The following is a 23,045-nucleotide window of genomic DNA, read 5'->3' on the forward strand; positions in this document are numbered from 1 at the left end:
TACAGTCATCAAGCTATGCTAGAAGTGCCCCTAGAGAAGTGGGTGTTGCTGATATGTACAAGATCAAGGGACAACCAGGAAGTAGTGGAACCAAGATAGTGGGATTGGTGAGATATTGCTTGAGCTGATCGAAGCTGCGCTAACATAAAGGATCCCACTTGAAGTTCTCATCCTTCTTCAGTAAATGTGAAAATGGTGTACACTTATCTACAAGCTGGGAGATGAAGCGCGAGACAGATTGAAGCTTTCCCTGAAGAGAGTGAAGCTATCATAGTGTCTGGGGAGGAGGCATGTGTAAGATAGCCTTGACCTTCTTGGGGTCGATCTCTATACCTCATCTAGAGACTATAAAGCCTAGAAGCTTACCAGATGTGACCCCAAAGACACATTTCTTGGGATTCAACATGAGATGATATTTGGCTAACCTATCAAAGACCTCCAGGTCAGCAAGACGATCCATGAAGGCATGAGATTTAACCAAGATATCATCCACATAATCCTGCAAAATGCTATGGATAAGATCATGGAAAATGGCTATCATAGCTCTTTGATAGGTAGCCCCAGCATTCTTTAGGCCAAAAGGCATCATGTTGTAGCAAAAGGTTCCCCAAGGGATAGTGAATGATGTCTTATGTTGATCCTCTTCTGCAATCTTGATTTGATTATACCTAGAAAATCCATCCATGATGGACAAAATTTCATGTCTAGCTGTAAGATCTACAATCATATCTATGTTGGCAAGGGAAAATCATCTTTTGGACAAGCTTTGTTAAGATCTCTGAAATCAATGCAAATTCTGATGTCACCGGAAGGTTTAGTGATGGGGACCATGTTGGAGATCCACTCTGAGTAGTCGATAGGTCGGATAACCTTAGCAGCTAACATTCTTTCTAACTCAGCTTTGACAAGTAATGCCACTTTAGGGTGCATTTTTCTAAGATTTTGTCTGACGGGCTTGATCTTTGGATCGACTGCAAGATGATGAACTACAAGCTTTGGATCAAGCCTTGGCATGTCCTAATATGACCATGCAAATCGGCCAATGTTCTCTCTTAAGACCTCAAAGAGGAGGTTAGCTTGGTCTTGTGATAGGGATGCAGCAATGTGAACAAGTCTGGGGATCTCTGAAGAACTGATGTTGATTTCTCTAGTATCTTCAATTAGAATAGAAGACACCTCTGACCGATTATCTTGAGGAGGCAATGCTAAATCCTCATGTTCTGCTTGTGGTGGTGAATTTTCTTGTTGAGGAGTTCTCTTCATTGCCTTAGCTAGTCTCGGATTCACCTTAGTTCCAGTTTTGGGTGTATCAGAACTAGGTTGGGGATTTTCTCCAAAATACCCCTTGGGATCTAGCTTATAGATATAGGAAGAATTTGGCTTTGTTTTCTTGTGAGGAGTTTCGGCTCCCATGAATCTCAGAATTGCTTCCTCTAATGTGAACTCATCAATGTGTATGACGCTTGGTTGGTCCCAATCTATGAGTTGTGGATGGGCAAGTGTTAGGTCAATGAGGTGGATGGATAGTTCTTGGAGAACAAAGTCTCTAAGGGAGATCTGGTCTAGGATATTGTCATAGGCTCTCTTTTCAACTTCCTCAGGAATGTCTTCGATTTTGACAAGGTCGCAATGAATGTTTGAAAAAGCGTGACCATCCGTATTGGTGCCCCCAGTTGTGAGTATGCCAAAGCCAAGACCTGACTTCGATTCCCACTTGTGTGCATCGATGGGGTATTGCATGCCTCTTTCTTCTAGTCCTACACCACCACCTTGATAGTTCCATTTATCAGTGATGAGCTTATGTTCTTAGGGATACTTCTGGCTAAAGTGATCAAGGCGTGCTTGATTTCTTTGAGGTGCATCCTTATGTAACCAATTGTTGATATCTGGAGTGAGCTCCTCATGAAGAGGGATTTTCGAGGATACAAAGGTTGTTGGACCAAACTTTTTGTATTGAGGAGGTGGAATCTCCTTAGCTTTGTGATATGTCGGTCGTCCATGGGCATGTGGATCAAGTGGGAGTGCCTCGACAACAAATGCATCTGATAGACCATACTCTCCATAGCCTTTGTTATTGATCTTCACGGTAGATAGGGTGGAGGCGAGGATGGTTTCTCGGTCATTACAAGTGTGGGATGAGCTGGCGATGGCTGTGCCGATATCAATTCCAGGGAAATGGTTTGCATATGAAGCTTCAACTGCATTGCAGTAAGCAAAGGGTTCTGGATTGACATGGATGGTTACCTCAGTTCCCTAATGCAAAAATTTGACGCACTGATGGTAAGTGGATGGAATGGCTTTCATGGCATGAATCCATGGGCAACCAAGGAGGATGTTAAATGGTAGGTTTAGATCAATAACATGGCAAAGTGTCTCTTGGATGACTGGCCCAACCTTGATTGGCAGAAAAATAGTTCCTTCTGTGGTTCTTTCCAAGTTGTCATAAGCTTTTATGGTGATAACCTCACTGATGATATCTACCTCAGTATACCTAGCTTGTTTTATGAATTTTAGGGTGCAAATATTTAAGGCTGATCCATTATCTATCATTACTCTTTTCATGAAAAAATTGGATACCATGATGGCTATGCGAAGCGGAAGGGTGTGATCTGGGTTGACCACGGGTATGTCAGTGGGTTTGAATGATAGGGCACATGAGGAGGATAGGTGTCCAACAAGATTACAAAAATTAGTAGCGTTGATATCTGAAGGGACACGAGATTCTATAAGAGCACTATCAAGGATGTTCTTGTACACAAGACTGGTGCGAAGAAGGTCTAAAATGGAGATTTGGGCTGGCATGTTCCCAAGGTGTTCGAAGATATTATACTAGCTTTTTGATGGAGCTGATGGTGCTGGTGAAACTGGTGGGGTTGCAATGGTAAATCGTGCTCTTCGAGTGGTGACTGCACACTCATTGTTTGGTCCTCGAATATTGATAACATTGGCAGAAGGCTCTTTCTCAGATATACAACCTATGATGTTACCATAGTCTGTATAGGATGAAGTGTGGTCATTGTTCTTCCCATGCTGTTGGTTTGGCTGGCAGTTGTTGGTGTTGTTGTTGTTGGCTTGGATAGGTGCTTTTCTAGGATTTTGATTGTTGTGAGGAGGAAAAGCATTTTGATAGATCTGTAGGCCTACATTGGGAGAGGTTTGGGCACCAACAGTGATTTCCTTCCGATCAATGAGCTCCTGTACATAATCTTTCAATTTCATGCATCTGAGGGTGGTGTGACCTTTTACCCTATGAAATTTGCAGTACTCATTGTCTTTGTACCATGCAGCTTTGGATTGGCTTGGGTCGATTTGCTAGGTAGGAGGAAATTTGATGAGGTTTTCCTTGACTAATTTCTCAAAAATGACATCCAAAGGTTCACCAAGGGTGTATAATTTCTAGGTGCAAGTTGGAATCTGGGCTTTTGTCCTGCAACTACATTGATGGCATTAGCTTGATTGCTAGACCCTTGGAAGTTGGGTCTTGGATTGTGGTTTTGATAGCTTTGGTGATTCTGCTATTGGTAGTTGATAGCTTGCTGATTGTTTGGTTGATATGGTGGGTTGGATTGATTTTGAGAAGGACCAACAATATTCACATGTCTAGTGTCAGTGATGCCATCTATTGCAATGTGCTTGTTTTTGTTCCAATACCTAGACTTGTCATTGGAATGTGATTGATTTTGGTTGGCTTCCTTGTAAATCTTGACCACACCATCTTTAATGAGTCCTTGCTCAAGGATCATTCCTTTCTCTTTGATATCTTTGTAAGCCTGCAAACAATTCATGGTCATGTGGTGAGCCAAGCTAGGATGGGCATTATCAATAAACCCTTTCACCAAATGGTGCTCTGGCAAGGTGCAAGATATGCGGGTGGTAAGGGTTTGCCATCTTTGAAGATATTCGGGAAGGCTTTCTCCACCTTTTTGCTTAGTTTGGACAAGATCAACTACTGATAGCTCTGTTTCAACAAGATGGGCATATTGGGCTACAAATGCCTCAGACAATTCAGCAAAATTTTTAATTATGCCATAGGGGATTCTATAAAACCATTCAAGAGCTGGTCCGACCAAGATTTTGGGAAAGAGACGCAAGAGGAAGACGTCATCATATGCCACTTCTTGGCAGTGCATGTAAAATTCTTTGATATGTGTGACAGGGTCTCCTTTTCCTCTGAATTTGTCAAACTTGGGTGTCTCAAAATGCTTGGAAAATGGTGTCATGGTAATGGCTCTGTCAAATGGGTAAGGACACACATTCTCAAACTTGAAGGTTTTTGGATCATTTCCCTCTTGGATGTTCTTCAAAGTTGTTTTCATGGGTTCCCATTCTGAATTAATGGGTGACATCTAGGGTGCCCCCAATGTAGGAGTGCCTTGAGGTAGGTATGTGCTAGATGGGGCAATGGAATATGGATGACTTTGAGGTATGGGCTGGTAGGGATTATACATGGCTTGGGCAATTGAATGGTGGATGATGGGTTGCTGAGGTGGAGATGGCACATATTGTTGCATGTGTTGTGAGGCTTGCTGCTAATATTAGATTTGAGGTTGGGATTGAGGAACATAAGCTGGCTATGGGATAAATGGATTGCTTTGTGGAGGTAAGGTATAAGATGGTTGTGAAGCTTGGGGAAAGGATCGGGGAGCTTGTGGAACTTGACTTTTGATTTGAGGAGTTTGACCAATATATGTGGGTTGTGCCCCCATTTGGGAAGGTATCTGCATCGCAAAGGAGGCCAAGTAATTGGTGGTTGGTGGTGGTGGATTTACTCCTAGAAGTGGCATAGAAAAATAGTTGGTAATAGGAGGTAATGGATTAGTTGGTGGTGGAGGTGGTGGGAATTGAAAGCTTGGAAATGGAACTGATGGGGTTTGATAGCTTGGTGGCTGGATTTGAAAGCTTGGTAGAGTGGTGGCAGGAGTTTGGGTCACTTGAGAGCTGGGCAGAACATTTGTAGTAGCTTGTGGGGTTTGATAGCTTTATGGAGTAAGGGTAGTAGCTTGTGTCATTTGTGGCTAATGGAACTGAGCTCCAAGGACCTAGTGGAAATGATGGAATTGTGTTCTGAGCAGAGGTAAACAAGCTAGGGGTGATGAAGGGTTGATTACTTGGCCCCGTGGGTGGCATCCCTATTGTATATTGCTGAGGTTGGCCAAAGATGCTAGCACTGATTTGGGAGATGGGTGGATTTGGAAGGTTGGGTTGGAGAGCAGCAGCATCAATAGTGAAGGGAGTGAATGATGAGGTGTTTTGGGCAAAGGGAGTTTGGGATGGAGTGGTATGGACCAATGGTGGAGTGGTGGTGGCTAGATTGGCTCGTGGGAGGGAGATTTCAACTAGAGTGGAGGCTGGTATGTTTAGGTCTATTGGATCATATGGGGTGGGTTGAGGCTCTTCTTTTGGCACATATTGAGGATAATTCGAATCATAAGAGCCTATGGGTGGTGGGAGTTGTCCAAACAACGGGTGAGATGGCTCTAATAAGAGGGGAGGTCTGCCAAAGTCAAAGGCTCCAATGTTGTCCCTTCAAAAGTTAGCCATGATTGTTTCCTAATTTTTGTCTATAATGGCGTTCACCAATACTACATTTCCTGGTTGGTTCATGAAAGCTTCAATGTCAGTAGGTGATGGTATAGCGTTCTCTGGGCTGAAAGATGGTTGAGTGCTCAAGGGGAGCGATGCTGTTGGATCCAAATGATAGGGTTCCATTGTTTCCTTCTTCTTCTTGCCTAAGCAAGTGACGGGTGGCATGAAAATGCAAAATTTTTCCTAGGGATGAGATGCAACAAATGTTGATGGATGCAAAAGGGGAAGGCTTTTCTATACAAATGATTTTCTAGGTTGAGGCAAAGCTATATGAAAAAACCTAAGGAGGATTGGGATGGGGATTCTGACTTCAAAGATATGTTGCCAAAGCACGAAAGGTCTACTTTCCTATGTGCAAGCTTGGTGGTGATTGTGTCAACTTAAGGATAGATTGATGATCCTTTTGGAAGAACACGAGATTGACCACTTGTGGATCCCAGTCTTTAGCTCAAAGTGATGAGGGATGAAAAGTGACAAAGTTAGATTACCCTAGACAAAGCTTTGTCAAAGGGATAACCTTGGTGAGATTGGTGGATTTGGAAGATGTTAGGAATGGCAAACTTTTGGCAAGGTGACAACAATTTTGAAGGCTTGGATGTGAAGATTTTGGATTGGTGGCTAGATGGTTTGGTTCTAAATGAGATGGATGACCTAAAATGCTTAAGGGGATGACTAAAGATGGTTGGCTTTCCTACAAAGATGACTCTAAAGTGAAGCTTATGCAAGAAGATGTGGAGAAACAAGGGGGTCTAATCATAGAAAGCATGCCTAGTTGGTAAGGCATAAGCATTGTTAACTCCTAGATGTTGGTTAAGTTGGATGGTGCGATCTAACCAAGTGTCTTGAAGGGCTTTGTTAGCAGCTTTGTCCTCTGCTTTGTGGAGTTTGGCAATTCGAGGGCTTGGTGTTAGTTCCTTTCTCTTGGCTGAAAGATCTTGGTAGGCATGAGATGGCTTGAGTTTTACTTTGTGAAACTTCTATTTGGGTTTGGGTTGCTCTGACATTAATTCTTGAATCTGCTTGGCTTTGAGAGATCTTGATTGTTTTGCTTCAACTTGTTCAACTTCTAGAATAGGCAGTGACTACGCTAAGTATGCCCTAAGCTAGGATTGACCAAGTTTGGCAAACATTCATTCAACAAATAAAAAATCAAGCAATAGATAGAAACAACTAGATAGAAGTTTTTTATTCTAAGAATGTGATACTTGTGCCGAGGAGTGTCTATGTTCTACAAATGTTTCGATCAGTCACTTCAAACACATTAACATCCTAGATGGTTGTCTACAAGGCTGACAGTTGGTTTAGCTAGGGAGTCCTCGATATACCTAAGGTACATGAGGCCCAAATCTGTAGATGAAACCAAAAAGATGTCACACAGTCGAGAGGAGCGGTAACCCACTTCTCCTCTTTCACTTCTCAAGGGTATAAAGTTCCTTGAGGCTTAGTGCGAGTGACAAAATCTTGATTCCAAGAGAGGTGTCTTTGGATTCACCTCCCAATCTTTATACTCCCCCACAATGCTGGAGTTGAGGTCATCCCAAGGGGTGATGAAATCCCCAAGCAAACCTTCTAAAAAGAAAAACAAGGTTTTGGATCCTAATCTTATGCACCCAAGATGGCCTCGAAAGATGACAAGGGGAGAGAAGACTTGGATGACCTTGGGCTTAAAGAAAAGATGCTTTTTCTAACTGACGCTTAAGTTTTTTGATCTAGACTTTGCAAGCACTCGTGTTTAAGAGACAATGTTCAATTCCAACTTTGAAATGTGCCACCATATTAACATTAGATTATTAACAAAAAACAATATATAGATAGAAATAGATGATTAAATGACCCATAGTGGGGTCCCACCAGGTGTGCCAAAATGTATATGCTATATTAGTATGTTAGAATCACTAAATTAAGAAATCAAAAGCATTTACAAACTAAAATACCATAACATAAATGAGAGACTAAAGAGGAAACTCCAATTAGAAATATGAGCCAAATGAATGGACTCTCCCAATAGGATTTAGCTCTTTTCTTGGTAGATGAGTCTAAGGATTGGGATGTATGCTCAAGCTTCAAACTAGCTTCAATGGAGATTTTTTGGGATTTTTGGTGTGGATGTATGATATTGGTATAAAACTTGGTCTTAAAATGGCATTATAACTTTATCTCAAATGTTGTGATGAAATGGCTTGGGAGGGGATTCAATTTATAGGCTAAGGGCTTGAGGGATGGAGGGTTAAGATGGAAGGAGAGATGAAAGCTTAAGGAGGGCTAGGATGCACTCAAAGGGGAGCACGTGGATTGTGCTTGTTTAGCACCAATCAGAGAGTGACACATGTCACAGGGTGAGTGGATGGAGGAAAGGGGAAGGATGAGTCAACAAAGGAGGCTCAAGGGATAATATCTTCATAAAGACCCTTCATAATGGCTTGTAAGAGCAATGAATGGGCTTGTAAGAGTCTTTATGACTTTTGTAAGAGCATTCATGGCTTGGTGGTTGGGATATTTTGGAGGGAGTTGAGATTGTTGACTTTCCTTGGCTTAAGAAAGTCTTAAGCTTACTTAGGGAATGTGACAACATTAGGGGGTCGATTAGGCTTGGGTTTAAGATTAGATTAGGGATGTTAGAGATGTGCAAGTGGATGGCATTCATGAGGGTGGGTGAGTTAGTGGCTAAGCTTGGTTACTATGGGTGGATGGGGTAAATTAGGCTAAATGAAGGGTTTAGAAATAGGTTAGGGGTTATTATATTTGAGGGCTTTATTTATCAAATAGATTTATTTAATAAATGAGGATTTTGGAATTAGATAGAAGAATAGGATTAATTGATAAATAATAGGTTATTTGATTTATCAATTAGGACTATAGATAATTAATTAAATTAATCAGCTAGGGGATGGCAAAGGATTAATTAAATAGGAATTTAATTAATGATGCCTTTATAGATAACTAAATTGGATTACCAAAGCGGTGTAATCAAATTTAGGTTTCTACACTTGTTTCTTGCACTTGTGACAAAAGCTTGCATTTTTAGGCTTATCATGCTAATGACCATTATTGCTCCTATACACATCAGAGGTATGTCCTTTTTTACCATAGAAATGACAAGTTGGTTTAGTATTCTTACCTTTGTTACTCCTTTCTTCTATAGTCTTGGATGATTCTTCTTGCTCAGTGCTAGTGTAACCAAGTCCAAAAGTATCATTACTAGCCCTTGGTGATTTTAGTAGTTGCTCAAAGTACTTGATGGCCTCATTGGATTTGTTGAAGCTTTCTGCTAACTCCTTTTCTCTTTTTAGTTCACTCTGCAATTGCTCATTTTGTATCTTCAATGTACTGATCTTAATGTCTTTCATATTTAGCTCATGATGAGCATTCATCATTTGACTTAAGGTGTCCAGTTGCATGTTTGAGATTCCTTCAAACTCAATTTTCTTCTCCTCTAGTATATTGGTAAGATTTCTCTTGTCATCTTCGATCATGACCTTGTCTTCAATGGCTCTCTTCTTTTGTTCGGTCACTTCACAAAGCATTATGTATTGTGACTCTTGTTCAAGCTTGAGTATTCTAATTTCTTTAGCTTGTGCTCTATTTTTCTCCATCAATTCTGCTATTGTTGCATCAAATTCCTTAAAATCTCCATTGGAAAATACTTATGTGGTATCAATCTCCTTGTAGTGTATGTCATTTTCAGCTATGGCTATATCCTTCCTTCTTTTTAAGGACTTTCTCAATTCTTCTCTGGCTTCCTCCAATTTGTGTAGAGCAAGATGCACATCAATCACCTGATTGTCTATGATCTTCCCAAGTTTGAAGACTTCCATCTTTAGACCTTTTCTCTAAGCTATTAGGCTTCTCCTTGTGAGAACCAGGGCTCTGATACCAATTGTTGGAATGTTCAAAATGGGAAGAGTACTTCTGAGAGGGGGGGTGGGGAGGTGAGTTAGAAGTACCAAAATTTTAACCTTTTCTAATCCTTTAAATCAAATAGGTGAAAATAAACTGCATGCATGTAAACATATTAAGTGAACATAAAGCAAATACATGCAATAACACACATAACACCAAATTTGGTAACCCAAAAACCCTCCAAGAATAAGAAGGTAAAACTGGGGTGGGATGATACCCACAAAAATTATTGTAGCAATAATTGTTTGACCACTTCTGATGGTCTGCCTTGTGAAAGGCTTGTCCTGTTAAAGGATTCACATTGTGTCAATAGTGACCTAGTTAGAGGATTTACAAACACTTTAAATGAAGTGTCACCCTATTAAAGGATTTACAATAGGCTGTTAAACCCACCTAATTTCATAGGGGTTTTTGTCCTCCTTTTAAAGATTGTGAAGACTTAGGTTTAGGTATGGATCTACGATCCATATTGAATCTTAAGTTCCCACTCATTCCTTGCATTTTTCATTGGTTGCATGCCTCTTCCATTTTTCTGATTGGTTGCATGATGATCCCATAGGAAATGTAAAAGATTTTATCTTATCCTTATCTTCCTTTGAAATCCTTCAATGTTGTCTCCAAAAATAGTTTACATATAAGTTTGTGAGGGCAAAAAGTCATATGTTGATTTTGTGTTACTTGGCACACACTGGACTACTGGTGCTTGGCACATATACTCTCCTGGTTTGCTCGACACTTATTACATTTTGTCTTGCTTGGCACATGTATGACTCTGGCTCACTTAGCATATGAAGCATCCTCATTTTCTTGGCATCAATTGTGACTTGGCATCTATGTATCACTTGACACTCATATAATACTCGACACTTGAAGTCACTTGGCACCTATTGGAATTCAGACTCAGCACCAACTGTGGCTCGGCATGCATAGTGTACTTGGCTTCAATGTAGAAAGTAGTTAAATGTGTTGACACTCAAATGTCAAAACCATTCTAAGGCCAACATGGGTTATGCCTTGTTTCTTTCTAAAATATCTGTTATGATATGTTTTGTAAAATTTCTTGCAAACTCTACCCATATTTCATGGTTTGCATTATTTTTTGTGCAAGATCTTGAGGTAAGTCACTTAGCATGGGTTGAGTGAGTTTTATTATTTTATTATTTAGATTCTAGAATATGTATGTAGGTGGATCATTTTTGGTAAAGCTGATTGTTCATTATATTGTACCTAATTTGATGACATTTCTATAGGAATTTGTAATCAACCTAGCTAATAAGCAACTTGACCAATTTAACTAGATAATGGTTTTTTTTTTCTAAAAATATTTGCTATGATATGCTTGTGTAAAAAAATTTGCAAACTCTGCCCATTTTTCATGTTCTGCATTATTTTGTGCAAGATGTTGAGGTAAGTCACTTAGCATGGGTTGAGAGAGTTTTATTATTTTATTATTTTGATTTTAGAATATGTATGCAACTGGATCATTTTTTCTATTTTGAGATAATATGTAATAAGCACCTTAAAAGAGATCTCTCTGACTATATCAATAGATACATGTTTAAAAGGAAATATAAAGCCATACATGTTTACAAGGAAAATAATTTTTTTTTGCATATGTACGTCTTCTCACCCTTGAAGAAAATCATAGAGGAAGGGCATGTAGATCACAAAGGCAACGCACAGTAATAAAATTGTAGAGTAAGGCCACACCATGACAATGAAATTGCAGAGCAAGGGCATGACAATGAAATGCATAGATCATGAGGGTACAATAACCAAATGCATCGATCATAAGGGCACAACAATGTTCACAACTCTCCACCCTTGTTCAGATCTCTCCACCTCTTTTACGCATAGATCTTGACAATAAAAAAAAATGGAAAATGGTTTATGTCATATTTTCTTTTATTTTTTTGTTTATGCTCGTGGGGGCGTCATAATTGTGACTCCAATGTCGATATTGCAATGGGGTCAAGGAGAATTGTAAAAAGAACAACATGAACATCACCACAGATTACACAACCATCGCAAATTGTCATCGCAATTTGACCTCAAATGTTGTAGCGCAAGTTTAGATGGAAAGGTGGATGAAGGTTTGTCAAGATTAATGAGTGGCTTTATTGATCTTGAGGTATAATGGAAGAAGTAGGTGATGATTTAGGAGTGGAAGTAGGAGATGGAGAAACTTGAATTTCCTTTTGTATCCTAGTGATCGTTATACTACTGCATCTATTTCTTCAAGCACAAGCCCAAGCAAGTTTCCTTTTCAACAAATTCAATGCCACCACCCTTTATCAGATTGGATAAATCCCAACACATATTTGGTCACACAAATAAATTTCTTTGATGCAATCTACCTCGTAAATAAATCCCAAAACATATTTGGTCACACTTTCTATCCTCGGCCTTTTAGAATGAAGGATCCCAGCTCAAAAAATGGATGATCATCATTCAACACAACCTTCTTATTCACAATACTTCCATATACATCTGATCCATCATGTTGCAAGTAGGGAATGACCATCATAACTCCTAGCAAAAAAAAGGTGAGAGCTTCACTGCCTTTAACATTTAGTTTGTTCAATCTCTCCACCTCTTGCAACCAATCAAATCATCCATTTGCCATCAAGTTCGATACCCAAAAAAGTCCATTGTTCAAAGGCATTGACAACAATCATATGGGCATGGATCTCAATGATATTAGGTCTATAGACAATGATGAAGTGGTGGAAACTCATGTTAATAAATGTTTACCTTATCATAATGTTGGGTTTGAACCATGATTAAAGTAATGCTCTAACATGGATATTATTATGCCACTTGGTAGAGGCATATTAAAGATTTAAAACACTTAAACTTTGGACATTAAGGACATTATTGAAAAAGTTTCAAAAGCAGTGTTTATTTTGTTGCCCCCCAAACCCTATAATGACTACCATGAATAACAGTATACAAATCATTATTTTTTGAAGTTCTTCTTGAGGAATGAGATTATGGGTTTATGATATATTGTAAATCTTCCTTCTCTAGACAAATAATTTGGTAGTGTTTTTGTAGCATCCCATGTAGTGGTTGAGAGGTAATATGAAGTTTAAAGATTCATGGGAAAATCAGTAATTATTGTGGTTTTGTCAATGCTCACATATGCTAATAGGTTTTTTTGTTTCTTGACATGCATAATCAAGAGCTAGAGGTATCCATTCGTCATTTTGTAGACAAAGAAAATGTTTTGTCTTTTCAATCTATGGGTTTCTTAGGTATGACTTAGTTCCAAATCTCTTCTGGTTTCAATGCTTCACCTATGAAGAAACAATTGGCATTCGATGTAGATTTGTGCTTTTCTTTTGTTAAAAGAGGGAGTTTTCTTAGAATATCATAGCTCTCTCCTTTTTTTTCTTTAAAGAAATTAAGAAGTTAAGGGCATCATTCAGTCTTATTCTCATGAACATTTTCTCTCTCTATATTCATGTGGGTCTTTGAAATAGTTGTTCAAAAGTCATTTTCTTTTTGTTTAAAATGAAACCATTTCCTTGCCCAAATGGAGAAGTTTGTGAAAGCTTAAACAATTCAGTTTAGATTGGAAGACATGCTTCTTGATTTTTTGTTTCTCAAATAGTGTGGTATATTTTGCAACACAAGGATATTTGTTCAATTATGGAGACTATTTATTTTGTAAGGAATTGATTCAAACTATTAATCTTACTCTTAGGGTTTATTGTATAAACAATTTTTCAGTTTCTTGACCTTGGACTGACATAAATTAGTTATAGCTATTGTAATTGATATGAAAGCAATGAAAGAGATATTCTTATTGTTTTCCTATATAACGAAGTATGTTTATGCATCAAAATAGTGTGGAGTTGTAGTAAATTAAAAGAGAATATCTATACTTTCTCATAGATAGAACATGAAATTGTATTAAAAGAAAATTGATATGATTGTATATATTTGCACATATGTACAGATTTACAAGAGTACTTGTGTACATATATATGTAATATTGGAAAATAAAGATTGTGAGGAAGAAAGAGGGTTGTAGCCCTAAGCAATTGTTTTTGTAGATGTAAAAATGAGTTGTTGCTCAATAAAGATAATAGGTTCTATCGTAGTGGTTTTTCACCGTATGAAGAAAGTTAAGGTTTTGAGGGTTTTCCACTCAACATAAATTCTTGTGTCTTCCTGTGAGTTGTTTAATTTGCATTGATATCTTGCACTCTTATTTATGATTAGTTTATATATTCAATTGGTACAATGTTTAAATGTGAATGAGATAAACAAATTTGTTAAAACTTGTTAAGAAACATTTATTTTGATTCACCCGCCTCTTAGAATAGTTGCTACTTCCAACAAGTGCTATTAGAGCATAAGGTTCCTTCTTAGGTTTTCCTATAGGGATTATCTAGGGAAATTTGAAATTATAGTGGTATAAGAGCATAGGGTTCCTTCTTAGGTTTTCCTATAGGGATTATCTAGCAACATTTGGAAGTACAAATGGCATAGGCTGAAGGTGCCTCTCTTAATCAAGCTTCATTATTTCATGACAGTGATTATGTTTTTTAGAACATCATGATGGAGGCCTTCATACATTCTTTAAATGTCAGAATGCGGGATGTAATCATTTCAAAATACACTATTCCAAAAGTTATACCCATTGATCCAAATAATAAGCTTAAATATGGATTGGATAAAAAGGCTAGATATGCTCTTCTATGTGGTTTCACCAAAGATGTATTTGCTAATGCTAATGACATATGGGTTAAATTATAAACCATTTATCAAGGTGATGAAAAGGTCAAAGAGTCAAAATTAATAACTCTAAAAACACAGTTTGACAATCTAAAGATGAATGAAGATGAAAGTGTAGCATTGTAGTTTTTGAGAGTTGATGAAGTAGTTAATGCAAGAGGTTTAGGAGAACATATTGAAGAGCATAACATAGTTTCAAAAGTCATAAGGTTTATTCTACCTAAATTTGAATAAAAAATCTCTACTTTGGAAGAGAAGAAAAACTTTTCTAAAAATAATTTACATCAATTACAAGGAACTTTAACTACATATGAAATGAGAATCAACAACAGTGTTGGTTCCACATCAAAAGAAACAACCTTCAAGGCTGAAAAACAAGATGAAAGTGACTCAGATATAAAAATGAAAAAGGGACACTTTGATGCAAAGTGTTCCTATGCTGATCAAGATGGAAATGATGGAAAATCTGAAAAAAAAAATCAAAAAGAAATCCCAGAATCAAAATAAGAGATTCATTTTAAGAAAAAAGGGTCTCTATTCAAAAAAGACTTGAATGATGAATCAAATGTTTCAGAACAGGAAGGAGAAGTGTTATTCATGGTTGAAATAGTAATGTTCCAAAAATCAAAATCCAGTAATTCAAAATCTTCATTTGAATCTAGTTCCACATCAAAATAAACAACCTTCAAGGCTAAAAAATAAGATGAAAGTGACTAAGATATAACAGATGCTCTTGAAGCATTACTAGTCAGAAAAATGAAAAAGACATATCATGGAAAACCAAAATGTTTTAGTTGTGGACAATAAGGACACTTTTCTACAAAGTGTCCCTATGTCAATCAAGATGAAAATGATGAAATATCTAAAAAGTTTTTCAAAAAGAAACCCTGAAATCAAAATAAAAGATTCAAGAATTTTAAGAAAAAGGGTTTCTATTCAAAAGAAGACTCAAATGACGAATAAAATATTTTAGAAGAGGAAGGAGAAGTGTTATTCATGTATGAAATAGTAAATGTTCCAAAATCAAAATCTAGTAATTTAGAATCTTCATCTGTTTCAGATGAAGATGTTGATTTTGAAGAAGATCTTCTATGTTCTTTGCAAGAACTAAAGATATTTAATTAATTAATCTGAAGTCATGAAAAGGAACATAAAACTTTGCAAGCTAAATTAGAAAGAGTGAATTAGCTAATTGAGAATCAAAAATTGTTACTTGATGAAAAAGAAAAGAAGTTGATTTCATTACAAAAGAAGATTAATCAATCTTATTTAAATGACAAAATAATTGGAAAAGGAAAGTCCTTCAACCAACATTCTTTCAAAGGTTGCAGTTACAATTACAATCTTTTTGGTCGTAAGGCATATCAATGTAAGTTGGGCAAAAATGATTTAACGAAAATAATTAGATTTTTTAAGTGTCTTCATTATGGGCACTTTTCTAATAAGTATAAATTGAATTTGAAACCTTAAAAAGTATGGAAACCTACTGTCAAGAAAATTGAAGAGTCTCTAATTGTTGAAACAACCCTATTTACCCATAAACTTGCAACATGGGTTTTGGATAATGGATGTTCACACCATATGACTGAATGTTAAAGAAAGTTTAAAACCCTAGAAGATTTTGATAGAGGGTTTGTTTGATTTGGGGATAATTCAGGTGCCTACATCATAGGTCATGGTTCAATAGTCCTTAGTAAAGACACACACATCCATGATGTGTATTATGTAGAAGGCCTACAACATAACATTCTAAGTGTAAGTCAAGTTTGTGATAGCGAATATTCAATTTCCTTCAATGCTAAAGGACATTCAATTAAAAATGAAAAGAATAAAGTCATTGCTAGTGGTTTAAGGAAAGGAGAAAATCTTTATAATATGATTGATTCTACAATCCTAGAGTCATCATTGATTAATACTTATCTTGTGGTTCAAGTTGAAGAAAAATGGTTATGGCATAAAAGATTGAGACATCTAAATTTTTTGTTTAATCTTGCTAGGATTAGCGAGAACAAAAAGGTTAGAGGTTTAACTCTAATCAATAAACCAACTAATGTTTGTGAAGAGTGTATAAAAGGAAAATAAACACGAATATCTTTCAAAACAAAAGAATACTTATCCAATAGACCATTAAATCTTGTGCATACTAATATGTGTGGTTCAACCAAAACTCCATCCTTGAATGGTGAAAAATACTTTATGCTATTTGTAGATGATTAATCAAGAATGGTTTGGGTAGCTTTCTTGTAACAAAAATTTGTAGCATTTGAATGCTTCAAAATATTCATAAAAATGGCAGAGAGGGAAACTAATCTAAAGTTAAAATATCTAAGATCAGATCGAGGTGGAGAGTTCACCTCTCAAGAATTTATTGAATATTCTAAGAAAAATGGTATCAAAAGGCAATACTCAACTACTCATACACCACAACAAAATGGTGTTGTGGATAGGAAACACATAACTATCAAAGAAATGGCTAGAAAAATGCTAAATGAAGCCAAAATACCAGATAAATTCTAGAAAGAAGTTGTTCATAGAACTTTATATATTTTAAACAAGGTTGAAATTAGAGTAACAATTGCTTATACTCCTTAAAATTTATAAAATGGTAAAACAAAAAAAGTCAAGAACTTCAAAAAATTTAGTTGTAACTGCTTTATCAGAAATGATAATGATTCTTTAGAGAGTTTCAATTCAAGATCTAATGAAGGTATCTTCTAAGGATATTCTACACATAGCAAACCTTTCAAATGCTACAATATAAGGCTAATTTTTTTATTGAAGCTATAAATGTAGTATTTGATGAAAGTTCTTTATTGAATAATAGAAATGCAAAATATTTTGAAGATACTTTCTTTCAAAGAACAAAAACCATATCTAATGATAAAAAATCAGATAATGCTAAACCAGAAACACCTGATACAAATGAACAAGAAAGTTGTTCAACTCTTAAGGTAACAAATATAAGAGGGGCTGATCCAAGCATCAATGTGTTCAATTTTTGTATATTGATGTTGAGGGTTTCCCATAGGAGGCCAGTTGTGGACCGTTCTCTAGATGCTTTGTAGGTAGTAATGGTGGAATGGGTGAGTAAGTTGCATACAAAATTTAGGCTTGAGGATGTAGCATATCCTAATCTTGGTGGTGATTTTGTTGAAGATGAGATGGAGAAGATGCCAAAATTAGGACTGGCGTATTGCAATCCTCTTCCAGAGGAGATAACTTATATGACAAGTGTTGCAGGTAATGGAAGGTGAAGTTTCTCTTTCTATTATGTATCTCTGTGAGATGACTAGACAAAGTAGTGGATCATATCCAAGTGTAGGAGTATCTTATGCATCGACTTTCAAGTCTCATGAGGCACAATAATTCAAGAGTCTCAATAGGCTATGTTGAGGTTTCATGCCAACTTTTGATTTTGTGAGGGTTTTTATTGTTTTCAAATGTACAAGACAAGTTTTTATTCTTAATTTGCTCTGCCCTATGTACATTGTTATTTTATAGGAACCTAAACAATATGACCATCTAGGGATGAACATCTTTACTGTTAATGTAATTGGATATTTACATAGATTTTAGTTGTTGATTATATTAATATTTCATGTATTACACTCTTTAGTCTATTATAAGATTTGATAGAATATAAAAGATTTAAAAATAATAATTGATATTCATAAATACAAATCATAAATCTTCCATATTGTGTTTATTTTATAAGGACTATTAGAATAGTATAGTTGATAGATATTTATTGAATAGTATCATTTTAAAATTTTGTTTTTTTCAAATTTAAAATTTAAAATATTTTTACAATCTGTTGAAATGTAAGAGGAAAAAATGTGGGGCCATTTTTAAAGTCATATAAAGTCTTTATTTTAAAAAATAATGTTATGTTAAATATTTTAATTTCTTATGATACATATTGATATGAGTTAATTAAAAAATAGTAAATGTATTGGTACACTTATATTTTGATTTTTTTTGTTCGAATATCTATTTTTAAAAGGGTGATCATATCGCAATCATAAACAATAATATCTTTCAAACCTATTTATTTAAAAAGTCAAGAAGTATATAGATAAATTATTGATTTTAATGCTTAAATCATGATGACTACTAGTGGACAATTTTTAATCTTGGTTATGTGAGAAAGTAAAGAACATAACAAGAATATAATCTATTGATTTAGATATACCTTTTAAATGTATGATTTGTACCTACTATCTTTAAAATTGCCAATATATTTTAAATATATTCAATAACTATCTATTTAAGTTGACATCTTGATCACTATTTTGGAATCACATTGAAGTGCCATCCTAAAATTCTATATAACAAAATTTTGACTAGCCATTTCATTAAAAAGAGAAAGAAAGAACATATCAATGAAAATTGTGCAAAGGGGATTCAAATATGGTTACTTAAAGGTCAAATTGTAATGTAGATACAAAGGAATTATTCACATCATCAACATAAAAATAATATTAAATAACCAATTTAAAGATAGTATAACAAGAGGAATAAGGGTTTTCATATAACTTTAGGATTAATGACAAAAAATGTTCAAAAAAGTGAAGATTTGGCTTGTAAGAATTAATGTTCCATGACATCAAAAGATCATTATGTTCCAAGACAATGCTATCCATAGCAAGTCATAGGAAGATTGCAGATTTAAAAAGGTTATTTTCACTCTTGGAGATCATTGTCTTCCTAAATTATTCTTATTTTATTTTAAATTATTCTTCTTGAATATGAAACTTTGTTCTTTCTTTTATAGCTAGATCAACTATGATTTGGAGGAATTTTTTTACATGGTATTAGAGCATTCGGTTTTGCATGGTATTAGACCTTATGACTTCTAAAAAGAAGAATAAAATTTCTTTTGTAGGTATTGAATATTAAAACTTACAAAATAATAAGCTATTCATTATTTTAAGGGGTTTATTTTAGTAAATTTTGTGTATATATGAATTGAGACAAAGTTTTATTTATAAGGGGATTCATCATATCTTCTAGTAATTATTTTCATCCTTACTTTGTCAAGATATCTCACAAAACTATTTAGCTTAGAAAGAAGGGATAAAGAATCACTATCTTGAGCAAGATCTATTGCCTTATCTCCTTTGACATGTTTCTAAGCCAAGTAACTTTAAACAAAGAATAAATGGTTCAACAATAATGTAATAGTCTATGGACTCATATACATGTTACTATTTTTGAGAAAATTTTACATCATATAGAGAACACTGGGTGCCCTTTCATTTCCTAGACCATCATCTAACAATTATATGAAGACTCTAGTTCTATAATATTTTGAATCAACTGAAAGTCAAAATATAATTTGGAAATGGTATTGACTATGTGATGGAGTGGTTACAAAGGGAGTTGTACATAGTGGGAATGGAAAATGACATTCAACATGGTGGATAGGAAACAAGTTGTATAGTAGGGGATTTGATTAGTGTGCAATCATTGTCTTTTACCATATAGTAGCAAGGGTTGACCATACAAAATGGGTGGTGAGTGGAGGGTCATACAGTGGGAAAGTAATGTGCAGATGGTGGAGGGTAGTGGGTCATATGGTTTGGATGAAGGTTGTTGTACAAGGTGAAAATTGAGTGTCGTACAATAACAATGATTGTTAGTTGCATAGTGGGAGTGTATTGATGGGAATGAGATGTTTGTATGGAAGAGAGAGGTATGGGTGTACGATGGTGGTGTGTTTCCAAGGGTATGGAGAGAAAATAGTAATATTGAATATATACCATACATGTAAAATTCCTAAAATTAATTAATGAATTCACACACCCATAGATAATGGAATTCCAAATACAAATAATAATTGCCAATCCAATAATGAAAACAATTCATGGTTACAAAAGCATCAGACAAGATCTGATGAAATACAAAGAAGTTGACAAATGATGGTGATTAGAAAATCTGGTGCATAGTGAAATATCTAAGAGATCGATATCTCCAACAACATAATAGGGTGGTTCTTTCACCTCTGAAACTACACATGAAGCCTTAAAAAATACAAAGAGAAATCAAATCTAATCCATGATCCATTACAATGCCTGGAATTCTCCTTTCAAAGGCCTCCAATAAGTATCTAGAAATTTACAAGGGTAGGTCAACAATCTCATTATTTTATTTTCTTTATTAAATTGGGGCCCACAATTCTTAATTAATTAAAGGTCTTGATGCATCAACTTCTAAGAGTCATAACTTTTGACTCAAATATGGGTTTTGGCTAAAAATTTATAGGCAGTTGCGTGAGGAGGAGTTATTTGAAGTGTTGATAATCTCAACTTTATTGGTGGCCAATTCAAAAAAAAATTGGGAGCCTGAAATATCATCTTCGCCTCCAAAATTTGATTTTTGTGTTTTTTCCAATTTTTTAGAAAGTTATTTTTGTAATAAATCTAAAATCATATTCTTGATTTCATAGATTAGTTGGCAATTCATCTTGGCTTAGTTGGGGGCTTTTCTTGGGAAAAATTAAGATTCATAGGATGGGTTTTAAAAATTACCAAAAATGAAAAAAATATGTTTTTCCAAAAAATCTGCTAGAAATGGTAATTTTCAAAATTTTAATAAGTAGTTGTTCTCTTTCATTGCAAAAGAAGAGTAGGAGCTGGAAAAATTTAATAAAGAATCTGGCATTCTGAAATTTCTATGTTGTGCAATTTTTTGAATTATTGTTGTGAAGGGTTTGGGCTACATCATTTATTATTTTATTTAATTCTAGGGACCAATTAATTAATTAATTATTACACTAAAATTGGGGGCATCAAAATACTCACCACCCAAAGATTGCTTTCCCTCAAGCAATCTGTGATTCGAGAAAAGACCATTAGCTCCAAGGTTCTAGACCAACTGCGTTGATGGAATGAGTGAATTGGCATCAATCTTTTGCTGCAATGCATTATCATTAAACTTCTACTACACTACTATGATATAATCATCCTCAAGTTCAAAGTCACTGGGATCCCAAAGATTCCAATCATAAAATACATCAATGACATAAGGATTAACAACCTCTTCTAGAATCTCGTAGCATAGAAAACCCTATTTATCTAGCTAGGAAGTCCCTCACATTCAAATATTGTAGTTATTATTGTCAAAAGATAGACTCAAGAATGAATCAATGGTAGAAATTATTCCTACATATTATTTTTGGTAACACCTAGACTTTTAGGTTTGTAATTCCATTGATGGAACTCCAGATTGTTAACCATATTTTCTTGAAGATTTGTAGCCTTGCTCTCCTTCCACACATTGGAAGTACTATACGAATCCACTTTGACATTGGCTTAGTTTTCATCTTATTTTAGATCTACTATTTTGTCTTGTTCCATGATCTCAACTATTTGTCCATCATCAACCTTATTGGTCTTGTTCCATATCCTCTAATGTCTATATTACATCATCCTATAGCCACTTATCAATCTCTCACTTTAGACCATTGTAAAAGAGTTTATTTTGCTAAGATGATAGATACTTCATTACCAACTATATAAAATCCTTTAGAGATATGTCCTCCTATCCATCAATCACCCAATCTTGCTTGATTTGCTTATGAGACTCACCCAAGGGGGGTGTTTGCAATTCCTGATGTTCTGCCCTAGGAGTGAAAGTTGTCATCAATTGCCTTGTGCCCACCAAGAGTTTGTGTGTTTATTTCGCCTCCTCATGGAGCCTTTCTTGACTTCATATCTCTCTTAGTGCATCAGCCAAACCATCACTTGGTCTCATGATTCAATCTCAATATCCAATAGGCTGGTAAGGTCACCAACTCTAATGCCATTGCGATCATAGAACAAAAGAATATAGTGGCATTGCACCACCAAAATTGCGATAATAGAATAGGGAGGGTCTTTCACCTTTGAAATTGCATAGGAAGCATTAAGAAATACAATCAAATATAATCCATGATCCATTACAATGCCCATACTTCCACTTATAAAGGCCTCCAAGAAGTATCTAGAAATTTGCAAGTATAGGCCAACAATTGCATTATTTTCTTTTCTTTATTAAATCGAGCCCAACCTTTATTACTTAATTAAAGGTCCTTTATTATTTTATTCAATTCCAGAGACATTTCGCTCGATCTCTCACCTCTCTCTCTCTCTCTCTCTCTCTCTCTCTCGCACGCACACGCGCACACACTCAAACTCCTAACCTCTCTCTATCTAAGTCTTAATACTTAACCTCTATCTCTATAACTAACTCCTATCCCCCTCTCCGACTAACCCACAAACTCTCTCTCTCTCTCTCACACACACAATTGCCTAACCCCTTATATATCTATCTCTATCTAAATACTAACCCCCTCTTTCTTACCCCAACCTCCCATCTCTCAATGACCCCTAATCCCTATAGATCGAGCTATATCTTAGTTCCTCGTACACCTCTCCCTCTCTCTCAGACCCTATAGATCGAGCTATATCTAAATTACAAATCACTAAAAATTTCCTAAAGTTCTTTAAAACATCTTAAAATGTCCAAAGAATCTACGAGAAGCCTCGTTTTTCTCATTTTCACGACGCAACCGCCCTTTTTTCCCTCATTTCCATGTCTTTTTGACCGCACTCTTGTGTGACCATAAAAGTCTATAAAATAATGTAGAAAAGCTCGAAACTTTCCTTCCCATATGTGGGAAACGTTTGCCCTTTCTCAATGATTTTGACGACTGACCTTTAGCGAACGAAGTGGGATGACTCGTACAGAGAACCGTGTTGGTGGTGGGATTCGAAACTCCCTGGAGCTAGTCATGTTTCAGTTACAGTGCCCGCTATTTTCGGTAGAGAGAC

At 35.8% G+C, this 23,045-nt stretch overlaps 1 pseudogene; it reads left to right on the forward strand.

Moving 5' to 3' along the window:
• The first annotated feature begins 11,900 nt into the window (after positions 1–11,900).
• Positions 11,901–23,045, forward strand: part of LOC149549731 (L-type lectin-domain containing receptor kinase SIT2-like) — a 39,900-nt pseudogene continuing 28,755 nt past the window's right edge.

Source organism: Cupressus sempervirens, chromosome 7 (assembly GCF_028749045.1).
Source record: "Cupressus sempervirens isolate cs-2001-9-10 chromosome 7, ASM2874904v1, whole genome shotgun sequence".
NCBI lineage: Eukaryota > Viridiplantae > Streptophyta > Pinopsida > Cupressales > Cupressaceae > Cupressus > Cupressus sempervirens.